Source organism: Cupressus sempervirens, chromosome 3 (assembly GCF_028749045.1).
Source record: "Cupressus sempervirens isolate cs-2001-9-10 chromosome 3, ASM2874904v1, whole genome shotgun sequence".
Classification (NCBI taxonomy): Eukaryota; Viridiplantae; Streptophyta; class Pinopsida; order Cupressales; family Cupressaceae; genus Cupressus; species Cupressus sempervirens.
The window spans coordinates 326,855,418-326,864,869 of NC_143120.1; positions in this window are offsets into that span (position 1 = coordinate 326,855,418).

The following is a 9,452-nucleotide window of genomic DNA, read 5'->3' on the forward strand; positions in this document are numbered from 1 at the left end:
AGGAGAGACAATAGAGTTAATTAAGGCAACAAAGAATACAAGGAAAAAAGTAAGAAATCTTATTATTTTGTTGAAGAAGATGGTTTTGAAAGTGGTACAAGAGCACTAAGGGAAGACATCAATGTTGTGATATAGAGCCTAATCAAACTCAAAGGTTTATTTGGCATGGTTTTCTCCCCATATTATTTCTACAAGGGTTTGGGGGCAATGCCCCCAAGACGGGGTCAAGGGGTAGTGCCTCAAATGCACTCCTTGTCATAGTACAAGGTGGGGTTGAGGGCTAATGCCTCGAGGGGGTTTTGGGGGGTAGCACCTCCAAAGCCAAAAATACCCTTATATTGTAAAAGGCATCAACTATTATTTTTGGATTATTCTAGCCCTAATTTTTTAAGTGGCAAAAATCTTGTATAAAAAGGCTTAGGGTTATGGATTTTCATAATGTGTGATGCAAAAATTGGTTCTTGGAGCAATATTGAGTTGTAAGGGATTACAAACTATAATCAAGTTGCAATCACTAGATAATAATAATGTTGGACTTGCTTTTGGTGGATGTAGTCTAGGGATTGGGTGAACCATGTTAAATCTTAGTGTATTGTGTTCTCTTTTATGCGATCTACTATTTTCTGGTATTGGTTATATTTGTATGTAATTTTTATTTATGTCTAAGATTAATCCTAACAAGTGGTATCAGAGCTAGGCAGTCATCATTTTTTTATTTATTTTTCCAAATTGTCATTATTTTTTAGTGATCTTCTGTAGGAAGGTCTCACAGTTGAGTGGGAGTCTCACAATTGATTAGGAGTGATGGCAGATGAAGGTAAGTTGAGAGTTGACAAGTTTAATGGGAAAAACTTTTAGAAATAAAAAATGCAAATGGAGGACTATCTTTATCAAAAGGATTTATGGAAGTTGTTGGAAGAAAAAACCAAAAATCAAGGATCTATGAAAAATGATGACTGGGATCTTTTAGATAGAAAGGCACTTGGAAGCATTCAATTATGCCTGGCACCATCAGTGGCATTTAATATTACAAAAGCGAAGATAACATAAGAGATGATGCAAACCCTAGCGAAACTGTGTGAAAAGATGTTCACTTCAAACAAGGTATTTTTCATGAAGCATTTATTTAACATGAAAATGATAGAAGGTGCATCTATTGTGGATCATTTAAATGAGTTTAATACTATTGCTAGTTAGTTATCTTTTGTAGGTACCAATTTTGATTAAGAAATTAAGGCTCTCTTGATTTTGTGTCCTTTTCCTGAAAGTTGGAATGCCTTGGTAATCGTTGTAAGTAATTCCATTCCTAAATCTAATACTCTAAAATATGATGATGTGATCGGTGTTATTTTGAGTGAGGAAACTTGTAGGAAAACCTCAATGAATCTACATCAAGAAGTGCTTTGAAAGCAAAGGTTAAATAGCTGAGAGAGGAAATAATTATGGAAATCTTGAGAAATCAAGAGGAAAGTCAGACGGCAAGAGGTCTCAATCTAGAGGACCAAGAGATTGTTGGTACTATGGAAAATTAGGGCACAGGAAGAAAGATTGTTGGACTCGAAAGAAAAATGAAGGAGATAAACTAGAAGGGAATAAGGAGGTAAATGTGGTAAGTAAAAAATTCAAAGAGGATGTTTTTCTTCTTTCTTTAGAAAGTATTGATGATTCATGGGTTTTAGATTTTGGTGCTTCATTCCATGCTACACCTCATAGAGGTTATTTAATTGATTATGTCTAAGGGGATTTTGAGCTTATTTGTTTGGGGGATAATGAACCCTGACAGATTGTTGGAAAGGAAAAAATTAAGATTAAGTTGTAGAATGGGAATCATTGGCTACTACATGAGGTAAGACATGTTCTAAGGCTAAGAAGGAATTTAACTTTAGTAGGGAAACTCGGTGATGAGGGTTGTATAGTTACTTTTAATGATAAAAATTGAAAGGTTTCAAAAGGTTCCCTTATAGTAGCAAAATTTGTGAAAGTAGGCACCTTATATCTTTATATAGGTCATATTGTTCCTTCTACTTTGATTGTTTTAGAGAAAAATGAATGTGTAGGAATAGTTTTTGTAGTTGAGTAGGGAGAACAAATAGCTACTGTAGATTCTGATACAACGTTGTGGCACAATATACTTGGGCACATGAGTGAGAAAGGTACGAAAGTACATCATTCAAAGAAAGTTTTACCAGGTCTAAAATGTGTTAATATGGATTTCTGTAAAAGTTGTGTGTATGGAAAACAAAAGAGAGTGAGTTTTGTGAAGATTTTAAAGAAAAATAAAAGTGAGAAATTAGAACTTGTGCATACAGATGTATGGGGACCAGCTCAAGTATCTTCCCTTGTTGGCTCTCATTATTATGTTACATTTATTGATGATGCGACTAGAAAAGTATGGGTTTATTTCCTTAGATAGAAATTTGATGTATTTCAAACTTTTAAGAAATGGAAATGCTTGGTTGAAAATGAGACTGGAAAGAAGTTAAAATGTCTCATATATGATAATGGACACGAGTATTGCAGTCATGAATTTGAAGATTATTGCTCTGTATTCGTAGACAAAAATCTATTCCAAGGACTCCATAGGAAAATGGAGTGGTTGAATGCATGAACAGGACTATAATGGAGCTTGCAAGAAGCATGAGGTTGCATGTTGGGTTTCCCTTAAACATGTGGGCAGAGCTTGTCAATATTGTTGTGTATTTGATTAATAGAAGTCCCTCTACTCCTTTGTGTTGTGGTATTCCAGATGAAGCATGGACTGGTAAGAAGGTGAGTTATTCTTTTCTCAAAACCTTTGGTTGTGAAGCATTTTCTCATATAGATTTTGAAAATAGAACCAAGTTGGAAGCTAAGTCAAAAAAATGTGTCTTTTTTGGATATGGCAGTAATGAATTTGGTTATAGACTTTGGGATTTTGAAAATCATAAAATTGTAAGAAACAAGGATGTCATATTCAATGAGAAAGTGTTGTATGAAGATTTGTTGCAGCAACATGACAAGAAAGAATATGATTATGTAGTGTTGGATGATACTCCAAAAGCTAATATTCCAGCAATTTTTCATGATATACAACAACCGCAACAACAAATACCATACACCCTAGTGAATGTTAGATGGTAAACAAGGCTAAGTAGACCTCCAGAAAGATTTTCTCCTTCCTTGTATTCTATTTTACTTAATGATGTTAGTGAACCTAAATGTTATGATGAAGTTGTGCATGTGGATACAAAGATTCAGTGGGAGTTTGCAATGAAAGAAGAAATGGACTCTTTGCTGAAAAATAAGACATGGGATTTATGCAAGTTGCCTGCAGGTAAAAGGGCTTTAGAGAATTAGTGGGTTTATAGGTTGAAAGAAGAGTATGGAGGTAAAAAAAATTTAAATCTAGGTTAGTTGTAAAAGGATTTGCATAGAAAAAGGGCATTAATTTTTATGAGATATTTTCTTATGTTGTTAAAATGACTTCTATTCGCACTGTTTTAAGTCTTGTGGCTATTAAAGATTTGCATTTAGAGAAACTTAATGTTAAAACAACCTTCCTTCATGGTGATTTGGATGAAGAGATATATATGGCATAGCCATAGGGATTTGAGGTTAAAGGTAAGGAAAAATCAGTGTGCAGATTGAAGAAAAGTTGATATGGCTTGAAGCAAGCACCTCGGTAATGGTATCTAAAATTTGACAGGTTTATGCATGAACATGGATATTGTAGGTTTCATTCAAATCACTATGTTTATTTTAAGAGGTTGGATGATAACAACTACATTATTTAATGTTTATATGCTGATGATATGCTTGTAGTTGGGTCTAACATGGATTGCATTAAGGGGCTAAAATGCTAGTTAGCACATGAATTTTCTATGAAGGATTTGGGAGCAGTAAAACAAATCCTTGGTATGAAGATTTGAAGAGATAGGAAGAACAAGAAATTGACATTGTTTCAGGCTGATTATATTGAGAAGGTGTTACAACATTTCTCTATGGAGAATGCTAAAGTTGTTAGCACACCTTTACCTGGTCATCTGAAGTTGACTAAGGAGATGTATCCAAAGACACAAGAAGAGGAGGATAAGATTTCCAAGGTACCTTATGCTTTAGCTAGAGGAAGCTTGATGTATGCTATGGTATATACTAGGCCAGATATTGCACATGCAGTGGGAGTTGTTACCAGGTATATGAGTCATCCAAGAATTGAGCATTGGAACGCAATAAAATGGATTCTTAGATATACGAGAGGAACATCTAGTAAGTGTTTACACTTTGGGGGGCTCTACTACTAATTTACAGGGCTATGTTGACTCAAATTTGGTAGGGGATATTGATATCAAGTTGAGTACTACACGTTATGTATTTACTATTGGTGGGGCAGCAGTGAGCTGGGTTTCTCATTTATAGAAGGTTAATGTTATATCCACTACAAAGGCAGAGTATGTTGCTACTACAAAGATAGCCAAGGAGATGATATGGTTTCAGTTCTACTTGGAAGAATTGGGACACCCTCAGAAGGATAATTATTTTTTTATAGATAGTCAGGATGTCATTCATCTTGCAAAGAATTCAACTTTGCATTCAAAGACAAAACACATCTAGTTGTAGTACCATTTTATTCAGTTAGTTTTGGATGATGGACAATTAAAACTAGAAAAGATACATATAGATGATAATCTAGTGGATATGTTTACAAAGGTAGTGACAAGAGAGAAGCTAAATTCCTCTTCAGCTTTGGTTTTTCTTCTTGATTGAACATAATAAAAGGATAGCAGAGTCCAGGGTGGTTTGATATATCCCAATTAGAGCTACAAGTTTAGCAGTGCTATGATCAGTCTCCAAGTGGGAGGTTATTATTATTGAGTCTAATTAGTCTCTAAGTAGGAGATTGTTGTGCTATGGAACATAATCATGCTCGAACGTCTATTTGGAATGGTTTTCTCCCCACATTATTTCCATAAGGGTTTGAGGTTAGCACCCCCAAGATAGGGTCAAGGGGCAGTACCCCAAGTGTGCTCCCTGTCGTAGTACATAGTGGGGTTGAGGAGTAATGTCCCTATAGCAATTTTTGGGGGTAGATCCCCCGAAGCCAAAAATGACCTTATGTTATAAAAGGCATCAACTACTAGTTTTCTATTATTCTAGCCCTAATTTTTTAAGTGGAAAAAAGCTTGTATAAAAAAGGCTTAGTGTTAGGGATTTTCATAATGTGTGATGCAAAAATTGGTACTTTTGGTAGTATTGAGATGTAAGGAATTATAGATTTTAATCATTTTGTATTCACTAGATAATAATAATATTGGACTTGTTGTTGGTGGACATAGCCCAGGGATTGGGTGAACCACATTAAATCTCGGTGTCGTGTGTTCTCTTTTATGCAATCTACTATTTTCTATTATTGGTTATATCTGCATGTAACTATTACTTTTGTCTAAGGTTAATCCTAACAATAAAAGTTTTCTTTAGTATTCATAATTAAATTCAATTAATTTTGCATTGGTAATGTCATTTTGAGTCAATGTGAATCATTAGGTAAGGCTAAAAGAGCATATTGCAATGAGCTCTCCTAATATGGTCTTCAATTGCTTATTTGATAAAATTTGTATAAAATAACCATGAAGTGGTAAAATGATGATAAAAGATATTATTATTGAATTCTAATATGTTTTGGATATTCTTTTGAAGTTGTACAATCATTTGAGACAAATATTGTAAAAGATGCAAAATGCAACTTTTCAAAAATTGTAAAAAGATAAAATGGGAAGTTAGATGGTCATAAGAGGAAGATGAGTAGTTATAACTTCCCCATGAAGTTTTAAAGGCTATTAAAACCTTTTTAATGGTCATTCATAGGCATTATGTAAAGTTGAATAAGGATTGGAAAGCATTGGAAGCACTTTGGTATGAAATCTTCATTGTTTCAATCTATTATTTTGTTGCCTTGAAAGTTTTTCCTCTTGTTTTTAGGTCTTGTATGGCCATGTACAGCCTAAAAAAAGTGTTTTTTATTGTGTTAGTTTAGTAAATTGAATAATGTTTTACTTTTTGAATAATATTGCATTACTGATGAAGTTATCAATGTTTTGGTAAAAACTGTTTGTAACTGCCCAAAATTCTAATTCACGGTGACCAGTTTTGAGAAAACAATTATAATTTTTTATTGCACTGTTGGATCTTACTATAAATTGGATAAATTATATATAATTACCCATTATACAATATTAATGGTGGGATTGGTGTTATTTTAAATATTTGAATAGTTATTGATGATTGTTTATGACTGCATTTTCATGACTAGAATAGAGTTTATTTCACATGTGTTAATGCCTCTATCATGTTGAAGAAATTGTGTTGATCATTGAACTCTATGGTTGATTTGGGTTTATTTTTTGGATTTCCATGATACTCTACATCATTACTGGTATCATAGTGATAAGATATTGAGTGTGTGGGTAGGGCACCGAAGGATGCAATCCACACTAGGACCTAGCTGAAGAAGGATTTGTTATTTGGTGTTGCTAATTATTATGGTTGCAGACGTTTGTTCGTCTAGCTACAAGAAGGTAGAAATGGAAGGTTTTTCAAGGGCAAAATAGATGGTACAAGGCCATAGGATATGGTCTATTATTTTCCAAGAGACTAGGGAGAGAGGCAAGAGGAGAACTCCTAGGTGAGGCAAAGAGGTCGTTGGTGACTTGATGCAACATGAAGAGGTGGACATGAGGTTGGTGAAGCACCATCAATGCCATCCATATACACTCCACTGATAGGAGTAATAAGGAGATTAATGGAAGGAATATTTTAGAATAATATACATTGATGACATGAAGAAATAGAAGTCTTTTTTGGCCCTTTTTGTGAACATTTGTCTATAACATACTGAACTTTATCATCTTTTAGTATAAGTGTTTTGAACTTTTGATGTATAAAGTATGGACATAGGGCATAAAAATGGTAATCAGAATTATATCTAAAAAGGGGTCCATTTTGTGGTAAAAATCTTTCTTCATGAATGCTTGATATGGGTAGATCTTCCTGCAGCTGAAGAGATTGCAAAAACTATTAGTTGAATAATTAATGCCTTTTCTTTATAAACTAATAAATGCAAATAAATGTTTGTGTGAAGTCTTGTGTGTATTAAATGTTGATCATAGGAATACAAGATGAACTAGAGTTAATCAAAAAAAAATTGCAAAGGGATAGCGCTAAGGCATTGATGGTATTAAAGAGAAGTGTTATGACACCGTTGCAGTTGGAGACTTGGCAGCAAAGTCAAAAGGGACCTATTTTAATGAATAACAAAAAGGGACCTGATAAAGCAGCTGAGCAAGGAAGCAAGAATCAAAGCGATTGGTTAAACATGCAAAGCACAATACTTGGATTCCTGGAAGTTGTTTAAAGTCAGATAAAAGAGTAGATCTAGAATTTGCTATGATCTATATTTGTGGGGAATTTAAGGGATAATTAATGTCTTTACAATGGCATGCTTGCAGTTTTAAGTTGTAACTGACTTTCCTTCATGAGGAATTCATAATTATAGGAGTTTCTTGTTTTCCTTCCTTTTAAATAAGACTTCATCTGTATCTATGAGGTTAGGTAATGAGTAGACAGATAGAGTTGATAGACATCTTGTTTTCCAAGTTATTGTAATACTGCATATTTGAATGAATACATGACTTTGCTGAGTTTTTATACTTTTGTCTGAGTTGATCTTTTGCTTCATTATTCCATGGGGGCCCACACGGAAGGTGGAGTTTACTTTAGTAAGTAGGAGTTAGACTCGGTTTTCTAAGTTAAGATTAGAACTGCTTTCCTGCAGCTACTGAAAATAGAACCAGTCATTATTCCTGCAGCAGTAGGTGCATAGATGTATGATTAAATAATTAGAATTCTCTTCCAATTATTTGATAGTTGTCTTTCTTTTCAATAAACTAGATTTCCTTAATGGTTATTGCATTCAAGGTACTAGTGACTTTTAGCGAAACTAGAGCATATACTTTGCAAACATCATCTCAAGTTCACACTCCTGGATTGACATTTAATGAAGATCAACATAGTACTTTGGTAGTAAGGGATGTTAAATCCTATAACTAAAAAGGTGTTATATTGATTAGACATATTTTTGGTGCCATTACCAAGGATGGTGTCAATCTAGTATTCACTATTGAGTCATTTAGTTTCATTTTTAGCATTTTTGCATGCATAGTAGAAGAGACCACCTTGGAAGATTTCTTCCCAACTTCAATCAGGAAGACCCTTTTTATCCTGACCCTGAAGAAAGAGAAGAGAGAGAAGAAATAGAACAAGAATCATTTGAGAACATATTTGCAAAAGTACCAGAACAAGTACAATCACCAACCACATCTGAAGAATCCTTCCATTTGAATAAGCTTTTTACTGAGCCAGAATATCAAGATAATCCATTAGCTCTAGTCATTTATCAGCCACCACTAGGACATCCACAAATGGCAGCAGCTTAGCCTACCTTTACCTTTCCAATTCCCCCTCAGTATGGTAACCAAAATCTAAAAAATATACCCTCATCTGCCCTGCTTAAATTCTATGGCTTTATTACTGAAGATGCAAAAACTTTTCTTTTTGAGTTCGACATCCTTTGTTGAAGTTATGACTACACAACTAATGCCCATAAGCTGAAATTATTTCCATCAACTCTCAAAGAAGCCACTTTAAGATGGTTCATGAGTCTAGTTGCCAATGCTATGACAGATTGGCCAACTATGAGTAACATGTTCCTTAATAAATATAAGGAATATTGTAGAGGCCGTGATTTGAAAGGATATGACATTTTTAAAATGTCACAAAAGGAGGATGAGACTTTGGAGGACTATGTTGCCTGGTTCATGTTTAACTTATAGCATAACACACAGCATCAGCTAAACGAGGAGTCCCAAAAGCATCTCTTTCTGAAAGGAGTGCATGACAGGAGTATGGAAGCTTTAGACTTAATGGCTGGAGGTGACATTACACAAAAGACATGGGCTGAAATCTAGAATATTTGTTTGAACTATTCCAGAGCAACAACAAAAAAAGGACAAGGTTTGAGGGACTTACTCCAAAAAACTCCTGGGGCGGGAGTATCTAAGATAGAACTGTCAAACCTCTTGTAAAATTTCAAGCAAGACATCATTAATGATGTTGCTACACAATTGGACACCATGCAAGCATGAAGGAAGAAGGAGGATGCTGATATTATGTTGGCAGAATATTGCCCCCATTGCAGAGAAAAGAAATGCAACTGTCGATGTAAGCCTATCACTAGCTTGGAATCACAGCATGTGCCTACTGAGTTCAAGGCAATTAATGAAGACGGGGAAGTCCTCTATGTTTCTCAATGAAGGTCGTGGGCTTCAAGATCAGGTATTCCTCAAGACTTGCTCCATAATTACGGTGGTAATAGCCAATGGCAACAACAGCATGGTAATTATAATAATTGGCAGCAGCCT